General features: G+C 45.7%; 1 protein-coding gene across 1 annotated transcript in view; it reads left to right on the forward strand.

Moving 5' to 3' along the window:
• The first annotated feature begins 3,983 nt into the window (after nucleotides 1-3,983).
• The window catches only part of LOC118088166 (F-actin-monooxygenase MICAL1), a 44,474-nt gene continuing 34,347 nt past the window's right edge, over nucleotides 3,984-14,110 (forward strand). Inside the window, exon 1 of the mRNA XM_035121439.2 lies at nucleotides 3,984-4,224. The gene's annotated coding sequence lies outside the window, so the exon portion shown is untranslated. The remainder of the gene's footprint in view (nucleotides 4,225-14,110) is intronic.

Genomic DNA, 14,110 nt, shown 5'->3' on the forward strand with positions numbered 1-14,110 from the left:
GAAATGAACTTTCCTATTGAAAGTAATGGAAAGTGAATTAATCCGTTCCAGATGGGTCCGTGGCGTTCGTAAACCGAAAATTCGTAAACCGAGGTTCCACTGTACTTCATTTTAGCGCTGCTCAGTTGAAAATGAATCCCTTATTTATGGCCTGGCTTGTGAAGTATGAATGAGAAATAGAAAATGGCTTCACTCAGGGCTGCTGACAGGGGTACTGGGGGTATGCATGTACCCCAAGCCAGCAGGGGCCACAGATTTTTAACTTTCACTTTTTTAAAAAAACATGGCTTTGGCCCTCAACAGACAGCACCATTGCTCAGGAGGCTTGTTCACTTAATCACTGTTGCTAAGTGACCGGAGGAAAGGAGGTTGACCACCCCCACCAGGGAAAACAAGCTCCTTGTTGCTGCTACTGCTGGCAGTAACGCTACGCCAAACCATGGTTTCTCTGTCAGTTGTGCAGCAGCAGGAGGAGGAGGAGAAGAGAGGAAGCAGCAAACTGCACTTGCACGCTTGTTTGTTCACTTAGCTCATGGTTAGGCTTACCATTATATGCAAACAAGGCACGTCAGCAGTTTTCCTGCCCTTTGTTTAAAAGGTTGCCCTCATGTTTTGTTTGCATTGCAACAGCAGCATGGTAGAAGCACATTGTTGCAAGCATGGCTCTGCGTGGCTACAAAACGTTTTTTAAAGAATCCGTCGTGAACTTAGATCGTTTTAGCCTCCAGATGGCCTTACCGGGGGACCCTCCTTAGATGATGTGTATTGCTTCAAAGTGTGATTTTTAAAAAGCCCTGTTGTGTTTGGGGAGCCCTCCTACTCCTGCTGTGAGTGGGGCTCTGAACTTCTGCTCCTGAATGTACCCAGACGTGAACACTGAAAAGGATTTGTTGTACCACGACAGCTGTTGCACGGTCGCAGTGCATACAGATGGGATGATGTGTGGCGCAGCATTTCTCTCCGCCAGCAGGTGGTGCCGATGAAGGGCATTGCTATGAGAAAGGGTATAAACTTCCTTATTCACTACCGCAATCCTAATCGTACTCATTTGAGAGTGTGCCCCATTGAATTCAGTGGGACTAACTTCTGAGTAAGCATGTAGACGGCAAGAAGGAAAGGAGAAGAGAGCACCTCTCCTCTGCCCGATAAATGCCATTGCGCCAATAAGGAAAAGACAATAAAATTGGATGGTGAAGCAAGTGCTCATCTTTTGTGAAGCACAGTGCCTCTCCCTCCCTTTGAAAGCCAAAACAAATCTGGATTTATTATCTAGGAACATGGGATGGAGAGGGGAAGTTGAAAGGATGCAAGGCAACCCTGTAAGAAGTCGCTTAATGTGACAGGTGATATTTACCTCAGGAAAGGATGCATGCAGAGGACAGGAAGAAACCCCCGGAGAGAGTCACATGACCTTTCAGGATCACTGACATGTGTCTCTCCTGCAAACACAACACACCTTCCTTCAGCTGCAATCTGGGGCTGTGGGTGGTGGAGGCTCAAAAGCATGACTCTGTTAAGAGACTCACTCTCTCTCTCTCTCTCTCACACACACACACACACACACACACACACACACACTACAGTATCAACAATGCTCACCAAGTTTTGTATACAGAGGGAATGATTATTACTCCACCCAGAACAGCCCAGTGCCCAAAGGTTGTGTGCCTCTTAGGAAACTCCTCCAACCAGCTCAGTACTGTCTACACTGACTGGCAGCAGCTTTCCAGGGTTTTTGGACATGGAACATTCCCAGCCCTACCAGGAGAGAAGCTTGGACCTTCTGCATACTAAGGTGCATACTAAGCAGATCCTCTTACCAGAGCTACAGCCCTTGAAAAGCAAAGTTAAGAGATTCAAAATATTTGAATATTTTGAAACTGAGAAAAAGAGATGATCACAGAATTGGAAAGGGATCCAAAGGGTCATCTAGTTCAACCCACTGCAATGCAGGAATTGCAGCTAAACAATCACAGAAGATCTGCCTGTACTTCTGGCCAGAGGGGTTTTCAGGTGCTGCAGTCTGAATTTGGCACACCTGGCAGCAACAAGGGCTAAGACAGTGGTTGTCAGACGTTTTTCTCTAGGCCACACTTTCAGAATGAAAATTTGCTCGTGCCACACTGAATTTTTTACTGGAAAACAAAAAGAAACAACTCCTAGTAGCTGAACATAGAACACAACAACTTTATAACATGTTCATGGGATATCCAGAAATTATAAAACAATGCAACTACATAATCATACTGCTACTGAATATAGCTACTGAATCATTACTAAAATATAATATTGATTGTCCTTGAATCTTCCTGCCACACTTGCCATCCTCTCCTGCCACATCCTCTGAGAGCCACTGGGCTAAAGGGACTGGTGCTGAGTGCTGTTAGTCCAACTGGCAGGTAGGGAGCTTAAAAGATTGTTGCAGGTGCTGACACAATTAAACAAAACAGGAACTGAAATATACAACCTTCAAGCTAGTTGGTACCTCTTCCCTCCTTCCTGTACTTCCCCTCTGCCTCTGGTCGGGCACTAAATCAGCTAGACAGGAAACCACCATCTAAATGCAGCCTTCAGGCAGAGAATGAGCAGATAACCAAGAGGAATGAGAAGCTGTGAGAATAGAGGGGCATTTGGAGCAAACAAAGTTGATGCTGAAAACGGCAGGAGACACAGGTGAACCTAAATACCACGTTAATTTCATGGGGTGCCTGTTCTTGTTGTAATGTTATGCACCGAATGTTCTTGTAGCACTATGCACCACAGCAGGGCCAGCCGTACCATGGCACCCCCATAGTTACCCTGCTGCCGTCAACTGCGGTGGAGGCCACTGCCATCGTTGAAATATTATTCAGCTGTCCTGTTGACTTATGTACCTGGAACAGTGAGGGCACAACCATGTCCTTGCCTCAGGCAGAAAATGACTTGAGCCAGCCCTGCACTACAGCAAACAGAGGTGCTTTAGGTGCTTTATTCTCTTTTCAAAGCCACTCATGATTATATATATATATATATAATTCTCTCTCTCTCTCTATATATATATATTCTAATTTGGGCTGGGTGAATCCACACTTGCTTATTAGCCCTCAACTTTCCTAGTGTCTTTTGATTGCGGCAACACAGCCAACACACTGTGCATGTTGTTTTCAGAGCATGTGTTTCACGGCGCAGGACTCACATGCGAACACCCAGGCCCTGCAATTCTCAAGCATCACTCACAGACGAGCAAAAGGCGGTGTGTGGTGAAATCGAGGTGGGCTGTAACTTCATGCGTGCCATCAACCAATCCAGTGGATCAGGACAGCATTTCCTGTGCGGCCACCACACGTGTGAATCAGCCCTAAGGAAAAGGCAAGAAGTAGCGCTTGAAGGAATTGCTTCCCTCCCTGCTCTCTGGGTCACAACTGACGCTGAATTTCTTGCCCCAGACCACCGGTCCCGGATAAAGTCGAAGGGCACAGGATGAAACACCCTCGCTGAAGCTAAGCCGATCTGGGATCCCGACGGTGCCTGCCCTGGAGGTCGTCTTGGGAGTCCTTTGCATGCTGGCTTGAGGACCGTGGAAGAAAGGTAGGATATTAAAAAACGTTGCACCGGCAGAGCGTTTGAGGGGCAGCTCGTTTCCGGTGGGAGGGAGCAGCGCGCATGGGTAACACGTGAGGCGAGTGGGCTTCACTTTTAACTCTACATGTGTGACGGCTGCACGGCATAATAATAATAATAATAATAATAATAATAATAATAATAATAATAATAATAATAGGAGGAGGATCGCACACCCAACTCCCTATGTGCTTTATGTCAGCATTTGTAAACGGATCCCACGCTAAGCATTCGCTCATTTATTTGTTTTTCAAAAAAATCCCAGGGACGGTCGTAATACCCTCGCTTTGGGATTATTATCTCCCTTGCTGCAGTCTTCTTTAGGTTGCTCAAGGTGTTTTTAAAGTGCCCGGGCAAGAAGCTCCGCCTCCGGGCTATGTGGCTCCTGCAGACTCGCAGCCCGAGCGCGCGATGCTGCCGTCCTCTCTCCTCCTCCGCCCTGCGGAGCCGAGGGAGCAGTTGAGCCGCGTTTTCCGATCCAGAAAGGCAGTGAAGGGAGGGGGGCAGTCTCTGCTGGGGAGGGGTGTCTCTTCCAGCAGCCTAAGCACAAGCCACTCCTAGCGGGGAGAAGCTGAGGAGCCCCGGCGACGGCGGAAGAAGCGGAGCGCAACCGGGAAGGAGGAGGTAAAGTGGGGACGGAGCCCAGGGGCGCCCTCGAACGGCAGCCGGGCTGTGTGCTCGGCAGCCCCAGAGACCGGCGCTATCGCTGCGCGCTTGGCTCAACCGACCGGGCAAGGCGGGCAGAAAGGAAGGAATTGCCGTGCGCCTCGGGTGCCAAGGCACGACGGGCCGGTCTAAACGCGAGTGTTCGTGGCAAGCAGCCGCGGCTCAGCCTTGGAAGGCGAGAGCCAATCCTGGGTGCCTCTGAGCATGTGCAGAGTGCGCGGCTGCCCTGTTCTCTTCTTCCTCCCTCCCCGGCCAGTCATAACTAGGCCCTCTTTGGGTATGCACTGAGCCGTGGGCGCTAAAGGTAGAGGATGCGGGAAACGGCTTTGAGAAGCGACCTTACGCATGGGACAAGGAGCTCAAAGGAGAGGGACGCCCCTGCGGTCGGAGCTTTGGGTAGGAGGGAGCCGCTTGCAGCTTAAAACTTTGATCTGGGAGGGGATCCCCGCCCCCTTGCCTTCCAAAGCAGCAGAGACTAACCAGGAGATAATAGGGCGCGGGAGTGTGGGGGAATCTTAGACCCTGGGCGCTCGGGAGAGGTACCCATCGCAATGGGGACGGGTAGGACTCCAGGCTGATAGTTGATGGGCGGTAGCCCAATAAAGGGTATAAATAAAGCCCAATAAAAGTGCGTGATCTGCGAGCTGCGCCCCAGCATTCTCTGCGACCTCGCAAGGGATCCTCTTGGATTCTGCGGTGTGGATGATTGAGGGCTTGGACCATCCCTGTTGGTTGGATTACGGGCTCGGCTTTCTAGACCACGTGCCTAGGGAATGGGAGGGGTTCTTTGAGAGCTCCAGCTGGCTTGTATGTTGTGTAAGATGACGTCTCTGTATCGCCTTACTTTTTACCACTGGTAGAAAGGGCTCGGTTCCTAGTTCTTTCAGTCCCGAAGTAATACTAAGAGTGCGAGTCTGCATTTGCAGCGATGGAGAACGGGCACTTTGCGCATCTCGTGTTAGTAGCGAGGCTGTTAATTCACACTGGCTTTCAAATTGACAAGTCTTACATTTTTTTATTCTACAAACTAGCAGTTGCCTCTAGCAAATTAACCCTTGCCCAACATCTTGCCTACACCTTTTGCCATCAGGGCAAATGGTATTAACTGCATCTCCACAACTGAAAAAGTTGTCAGCTGAATTTCTGCCTATCCTGTAGAAAGTTCATTCATCCTCAATTTGGAGATGAGTATAATTTAAAATTTTCCCAACAATGAGAGAAGATGCAACTATTGGGCTTCCCACCCTATTCCTTCATTGAACCTTGTGACCATCCTAAACCAAGACCTCCCACCCCTTTTGCCCCATTGCAAGTGTCTTAATTTGTGCAGGTAATGCGCATGTGCTATCTGCACCCTTTAGCACCTACGTGTGCTTGGCAGTCTTGATAACCATTGCAGCACCTTAACTACCGGTAACAGAGTTTACATTTCCTGGTTCTCATGCTTACTTCCTCCTTGGCTTAGGCAATTTTAATTGCTGAAACTAAGTTAAGCTTATCTTCCATCTCCTAGGTGCTTTGCTGAAAACAGGAAATGTTGCCCTCCTAGGTAGTGGAAGGTAAAGGGGGAAAGGACCATAAAACTTACTTCTGTGTTGTATACCTACTTGTAGCTGGTTAGGGATGCATGACTATGAAAAAGGAGATTGGTGTGTAAGGCAATAAGCAGAGAGAACTGCTTCTCTCTCTCTCTCTCTCTCTCTCTCTCTCTGTGTGTGTGTGTGTGTGTGTGTGCTGATAAAGTGCAATGCTGAAATATGAATGCAAATTGCAGATGCTGCTGGTTCCCAAGTAATAAGCCAGATTGGCCCCTTTCTTTTTTAGCAGCCAGGTGGCATGTCTTTTGTGCAGCAGATGTGCAGATGACAAAAAGGGATGGCTGTAGGGCTCTCTCTAGTTCTTACTCACATCACCTGTACCTCTAATTGTTTAACTGTCACAGCAGCCTAATTCTCTTGCAGGAAAAAAACAATTACCGTAAGTGCAACTCCTTGCTGACTCAAAAGGAAAATAGTATGTCTGTGTAGTCCTTGATGTTGTTCGTTACAATGCAGAGTGTAGCCCAGTTCCCTGGGGAGGCATATCATACAAGCCTGTCCCACGTTGCTGGCTTTTTCATTAAGGACAGAATGCGCATTAGAGTGGTCTTGAGGGTCTTTCACAGCAGAATTAAATAGCATGTGAAAAATGTACCATTCTGTCTTCTGGAGGAGAGCAAAAATCTAAAAGTTTGGTTCCAGATCTAGACTTCCAGGAATTCAGTCACTGAGCTTACTCAATTAAGTTGTAGATTGTTCTTTGGTTGAACCAGCAGCACTAGAAGCTTTCGGTGGTTCTTAACTCTAGATGTTGTCCTTTCTGAAAGCTTGCTACATTGTTTGTAAGTGTTTCTCTTTTGAGTTTATATTATGAGAATATATAACTGAATGCACTTCATTTCCATATAATAATTAAAAAGGAAGGAAGGCAGTGGAGGGGGTGGGGTGGGATGTGCTCACATGTCGCCCTAAACAAAGTGGCTTGTTTTCAACAACCCATAGTTAATGTTAACCTCAGTTTGCCAATTTAGACAAAGTGGCAAACTAATGTTTCTGAATTACTCCTGACTGTGCAGGAGTAGGGGGGGGGGAAGCATGCAAACACAAATCATGCTGCAGCTAGTTCAAGTTTGTGCATGTCACACTGAACTATGGTTTAGCAACATGGTTTGTGTGTGTACATCAGTTCTATTGTGACCAGATTGGCTCCCTAAATGAACTGGGAGGGAAACCCAGCAAAAGGTCAACATTTTTTGTCAGTTACTCTCTGGCAGGAAATATGAGGAAAAACCTAAAAGCTCAGAAAGTATGAGGGGTAGTTGAGGAAAGTTCAGAATGTTCTATTTGTTTCCCTTCAGCTCATGCCCTTTTAACTGTTGCAAGTCTCACGCAAAGCATGATTGCATAAGCAATAAGTATCCTAAGCCTGCCCTACTGGATAATCTGTGACATACAGACCAACCTGCTCCTCCAGCAACTTCTACCCTTCTTATTGTGACTTCAATATTCTGAAAGACTTTATTCTTCAGCAGTATACAAATCCAGTGTGCAGGGCTCATCAAGGCTTTTTAAAAATAAAAATAAAAAAGTGTCAAGTAACTTGCAGTGAAGCCCTGCCATTTCCTCAACTGCTTTCCAGTGTGTGTGCAAAAGCATCCTTTTGTTACCTACATCCACTGTTTTCTGCAGCATCAACACATTCTCCCAGGCTATTCTCCCTCCGCTTATCAACACATACTGTCCCATCGATAATGCTAAAAGGTTTACATTTCACATTATGGCTAAATTAAGTTGGTGTGATGCTTTCACTGATTGCATGGGAAATCCTTCAAGATCTTAAGTTTTACTTTCATCCAGCATGTGCTTATTTAAACCTTGCCCAACCTGGTGCCCTCCAGATGTTTGGGGCTACTGCTCCCACCAGCCCCAACCGGAATGGCTGCGCTGGCTGAGGCTGATCAGAGTTGTGGTCCAAAACATCTGGAGCCTCTCTTATTCCATCTGCATTAAGTTGTCATATTATGCCAGTTGACTTTCTTGGTGTGATCTACACATTGGCATTCATATATCTGACTGCGTATCATTCATGGAATGGGGTGAACATTACTAGTGTTATTGAATCGTGTGTACACTATGTTGGCATCTGTCTGCTGTCTTGAGGGACAATGGAGTGCTCTAGCAAAATGCTAGAGAATCACAGCACCTGCTGTGGCTGCAGAGACTGGGAACTTGTAACTGCTGCCTCTTGCCTTGTTTTTGCTGCATTAGCAGAGCTGAAGTGACCTTTCTGAGGTACCAGGTGTGAAGAGATGGAGAATGCATGATTCTGTGATCCTTGGAAATTACGGTACACAAATGCAGTGTCCCCCTCTCTTGGTATATTCCTTGATATTGCCAGCTTGATGCTCATTGCAGTCGCTGGGAATGTGAACACTTTTTAAAAAACTTAAAATAAAATAAGGCCATTGCTGCAGGGGGATAAGGTTGTGGGGACCATTTGCTTCATATTTCAATATTTGTAACAATTCATAAAGTGGTGTGGGCATGGGAGGAAGGGTTGTGTTGCTGGTCACTAATTATGACAAAAAAAAATCTAATGGGCATCAGTTGATATATGTGGAGCCACATTCCATTCTACTTGGTGTATTCATGAATAGCATGATTCCAGTCTGGGAAAGAATGCAATTTTCCTAAGTATAATTTGCTGAACAGAACACTAGGGAAATGTGATATTTGGAATTGCAATCTAGTGCAGAATGTCCGAAGCAAATGGTAGACAGGTGCAGTTTACAGTGCAAAGTCTCAGGCACCGTGCTGTGCCACCTCTTTTGTTTTGCTTCCGTTGCCCAAGGATTAATAATTAATTATGCCTTTTAGCACTCTTTTAAATGTCTTCCTAGGTCAGACCAGAATACTTTGCATTCAGATTGCTCCTAGCACCTCGGGGTTTGTTCCAGTATGGAAGTAACATTGCACAAAGGGTTTTCCAACCATTGTGAAATGGTTACTCCTCGTGCTTGCTTTTTTTTTTTGCAGCTTCCATGCAATATTATTGGCATCAAAATACCAGCCTGTATTGCGCACCCTGCTTTTAACCTGGATTTACCCTTGGGGAAGGGATCCAATATACTTTTTAAAAAACACCCAAACAACCCATCTGTAATAGCGGGAGAGGAGGAGGAGGAGTTTGAATTTGATATCCCGCTTTATCACTACCCGAAGGAGTCTCAAAGCAGCTAACAATCTCCTTTCCCTTCCTCCCCCACAACAAACACTCTGTGAGGTGGGTGGGGCTGAGAGACTTCAGAGAAGTATGACTAGCCCAAGGTCACCCAGCAGCTGCATGTGGAGGAGCGGAGACGCGAACCCGGTTCCCCAGATTACGAGTCTACCACTCTTAACCACTACACCGCACAAGAGTATGTTTACTGTGTTATGTCCCCCACTCCTATCCCGAAGCACCCTAATTCTCCTTCACCTCACAGTCACATGGGTGTTTTGACATGTCTTATGGCCAGATCTTGTGAAATTGTCAATTGAAAGACTGATAATTGCTGTGATTCATGATGATGTCCTTGGTCTAGAGCAGGCATCCCCAAACTTCGGCCCTCAAGATGTTCTGGACTACATTTCCCATCATCCCTGACCACTGGTCCTGTTAGCTAGGGATCATGGGAGTTGTAGGCCAAAACATCTGGAGGGCCGAAGTTTGGGGATGCCTGGTCTAGAGTCAGTGGTCAATCTTCCATCATTCCCTCCTACCGCTCACCAGAGAAGTATATTGTCTGTGATGGTTACAATCACCAACCAAGGGCTGTAGATAAGGACTGCAGAACCTTGACAGTTGCTTTTTCTTCTTCAGATGTTAACATTTCGGGATGGAGAGAAAGTGCAAAAAAGGGGAAATGCTTCCCTCAATCTAGCTGCGCCTGCTTTCCTTAGAGTGAGGGCCTGATTTTTAATGTGCAAGATCTACACTGCTTCATAACATGGGTAAACTAAAGATGAAATATTTTGTAATACAGTCCCAGAACAAGTTTGTAATCTGTTAGATGGGGAATAAAGCTCAGGCAGGCTGGTAAACAAGTTTGGGTAGTGAATTTTTGAGTGATAACAGAGAGGAGGATTTGGATGTTTGTTTTTGCAAAAACTGAAATCAAGCTCTGCATAGGTTTAGTGAAGAAATGGTAGCTAAACTGAAGCTCAGTCCAGGCAAGACAGAGGTCCTGTTGGTGGTTTCTTCTGCCCTGGAAAGTGGTGTTCACCCCACTCCAGAGTGGGTTGCAATCCCCTGTAAAGCAGGGGTGAGGAACCTGTGGTCCTCCAGATGTTGATGGATGATAACTCCTGTCACCTCTGACCATTGTCCATGTTGGCTGGGGCTGCTGAAAGTTGGAGTCCAATAACACTGCAAGGGCCACAGCTTCCCTATCCCCTAATCTAGCAATCCTAGAGTGAGCAACGGGTGCTTAACATTTTTTTTTAAAGATGTTTCTTCGCCCTCTGGATTAACCAGCACTTTATACTTTATGAGCATCAAAAGGATTCCACTGTAAATAGGCCTTGGCATCATTATATCCATTCCCCAGGAAAAAACCCCTGTTGATATCTATTCTATGGGCATGTGTGGGGTTGCGTAGCTTCCTAGAATTGAGCGCTTGGTTCAAAAGAAGCTGATAACTCAGAACTGGTATTGCCACAGACTCTGTAACCTTTTATCTTAAACTCTGCTCCTCACCCAGTGCATTTGAAGCAGATTATTCCCCCCAAAGTGTTCTGGGAACTGTAGTTTGAAATGGATATTGGATAAGATAGCTGTGTGAGGCGTAAAGTTCCCAGAATTCTTTGGGGAAAATAATGTGCTTTAAATATATGGTGTATGTATACACAGCCTCTTATCCCTCTCCCACAATGTCCTGCACTAATTGCACAAAAATAAAAGCAGGTTAAAGGTAATGGTAAAGGGACTCCTGACCATTAGGTCCAGTCTTGACCGACTCTGGGGTTGCGGTGCTCATCTCGCGTTATTGGCCGAGCTTCCAGGTCATGTGGCCAGCATGACAAAGCCACTTCTGGCGAACCAGAGCAGCACACAGAAACGCCGTTTACCTTCCCGCTGTAGCGGTACCTATTTATCTACTTGCACTTTGACGTGCTTTCGAACTGCTAGGTTGGCAGGAGCTGGGACCGAACAACGGGAGCTCACCCCATTGCAGGGATTCAAACCACTGACCTTCTGATTGGCAAGCCCTAGGCTCAGTGGTTTAACCCACAGCCTAAAAGCAGGTTAGGGTTGGCTAAAGGAGAAACGACTTTTGAACTGGGCTGAAGTTAGCTTTTTGTAAGGCAGCCGAAATGAAAGATAGCCCAGTCTGCATCTTAGTGGTTTGCTGTTTTTTTTTTGTCTGTTGTAGATGTGAGTCACCACAACTGGGAGTGTAATCATGCCAGTTGTGTAATCACTCTTGATATGCAGGTTCTCTGATGAAATGTGTAGTAGCCGAGAGGTGCAGGGTCTGTTTATTTCTCTGTATAGCTGCTTTCGATTTTGTTTGTGTGTAATGGTGTTGTGTGCTTTTGAAAAGATAGGTTCCTTCTTTGGTTAAGGCAGTGGTTTGGGATTTGGAAGGTCATTGCTTCAATCCTCTCTTCCTGTCTGGAAGCAATTACTCAAGATCACTTAGCACGGATCACTTACTCCTTCAATCTTCTCTTGAACTTACACCTACAGAGGCTGAGGAGTCCAGTGTCAGGGCTTGTTCCTCCCCTGGGCAGTGCTTGCTTGTGGGTGAAGAGAGGGTTGTGAGTATGCAGTCTGGGGGTGGCAGTTTTTTTCTATCAGAATGGTTAATGCAAAGCACAGGGATGTGGGTGTGGAGTGACCATGAAGTTTCAAAATATTTGGAAGGATCTCAGAGTAGGGGTGTGACTTTCAGAGGTATTTAGTATGCAGAAGTTCAAAACAAATGCATGTGTTTGGCAGCCCTGGAAATCAAGCCTCACACAGTTTGCCTGGGGCTTTAGACAGTCCTATTCAACAGTGGTTGCAGGATGGAAGCATGATGAAGGCAAATATCTGCAGTGCTCTTTGTGTCTTCCTGCTTATGTGTGCAGTATTGACAAACAGATCGTTTTCAGGTCAGATTGCTGCTCCTGCAGTTTATTGCTCCAGTTGGGTCTCTTTGGAATACAGTGGTACTTTGGGTTACAAACACATCAAGTTACAAACACTTCGGGTTACTGACTCCGCTAACCTGGAAGTAGTACCTCGGGTTAAGAACTTCGCCCCAGGATGAGAACAGAAATCATGTGTCAGCAACACAGTGGCAGCAGGAGGCCCCATTAGCTAAAGTGGTGCCTCAGGTTAAGAACAGTTTCAGGTTAAGAATAGACCTCCAGAACGAATTAAGTTCTTAACCAGAGGTACCACTGTATATTGAATAGAGACAGAATCTGATAGACACAAATGGTATCTCCAGGCCTCCCTCTACACTTGCTTGATGCAGTCAGTGCTGCAGAGCCTTTAAACAAGCTATGCTGAGCATCCCTGTCTGAGGGCGCAAGCATTTCCTCATTGGTTAAGGAACCAGCTGGTTGCTTAGGATATTACATAAATAATCCTGAGGTGCAATTGGTTAATGTTCTTGAGTGTCTCCCTTGATTTCTGCCTTCATCTCTAAAGCAGGTTTTTCTATATCAGTGCTATTGGCGCAAGGGTGGGTGGGGCAATGGATTCTGAGATGTTCTTAGCACTGCCCAAGGCTTTTGCTTCAACACAATGTTGCATGCTGTGATGATCATATGATTACTGTCACTCCACTTCACCTGAGTAAATTTAATAACCTCATAATATTATTCAGCCTATGGTATATGCATGGAGAGCAGGACTATTGTTGCCTCCTGATATCTACACCTTCAGTGGACTATAGAAAGAAGAGCATAAGTGCTTATATATTACCTGTAGGGGAATTATGTGTGTTAGGGGTTCCTGATCAGGTGGCCAGCCTACGCATGTAGGTTATCCTGCCCTGTTGTATGTGTGGTTAATTGACTGAACAACTCTGTAGTTTGAGCCTCAGAAGTTCACCATATGATCACCATTGTTTACTGGGCTTGAAGTTCATTCATACAAGAAACTACAGACGTATTGCAACCCAGCGTATATCACTTGCTTTGTGCTTTTCAAAAAGTCTTTATATATATTGTCAAATGTTATTATCATGATTTATTAAATTTGTATACACTACCCTTCATCCGTGGGTCTCAGGGCGGTTCACACCACAAAACCACAATATAAAAAATTGCAAGATACATAACAAAAATAAGATAAAAAACCAAACCGATAATCTCCCCTCTCACGATACATTTGAAAGTATATTGGATGTTAGTCAGCCAAAGGCCTGGTTGAAGAGGAACGTTTTCACGTGGCGCCTGAAGGTGTATAATGAAAGCGACAGACGAGCGTCCCTGGGGAGAGCATGCCACAAACAGGGAGCCACTGCAGAAAAGGCCTGTTCTTGTGTTATCACCCTCCAGACCTCTTGTGGAGGAGGCACATGAAGGACCTCAGATGGGATGTCTGGTGATGGGATGTAGCCAACAAAGTTAGCGCAATAATTTCCACCTGTGCAATAGTACTTCCACTTCCTCTTCCTCTTTTCTCCTTATGCAACTCCTGTGCCCCTCTAAACAGATTTTTTTTGGCAGTGGTGGGGTGGGTTGCACAGGGAGTGGAGTGGGACAAGAAACTCTATTGCATAGGAGGAGGTCATTGCGCTAACAGGATGACTCCGTTAAATGCAACCAGATATCTTTCAATAAAAGTTTTTATGTGGATCTCAAATACTTCGCTGAGTTGAAACCTTAGGAAAGAGTCTCTGGGAAAGGGTCCTATATGCTGTTCAAACAACTGGCAAAGACAGTTACTGATTAAGCCTGGGCAGCATATCATTGTCATGATTCAAAGTCTTGAGGAAAACAAGCTTTACTGAAATCTTCACAAAAGTTTATGCTGTAAAATATTTCTTTGTCTTTAAGGAAACTTCCATTGTGCGTTTTCACTAACAAGGTCGCTCGTTTCACAAATTTGTTTCAAAATTTTGGTGGGTGTTTTTTCCCCACAGTCAGAGAAATTTATTGCATGGCGGTTGGGGTCTGGATCGCCAAGTGTTCAAAATGTGAGACGTATGCTTTCAAATTGCAAGTGTGTCAGAAGATGCTTAATCTTTAAGTTTCAAGGACTGAAAGGAGAGGGCATTGAAACAGCCCATACTTCCTTAGATAGCGAGTCTCCGGGCTAATATCCT

Source organism: Zootoca vivipara, chromosome 7 (assembly GCF_963506605.1).
Source record: "Zootoca vivipara chromosome 7, rZooViv1.1, whole genome shotgun sequence".
Classification (NCBI taxonomy): Eukaryota; Metazoa; Chordata; class Lepidosauria; order Squamata; family Lacertidae; genus Zootoca; species Zootoca vivipara.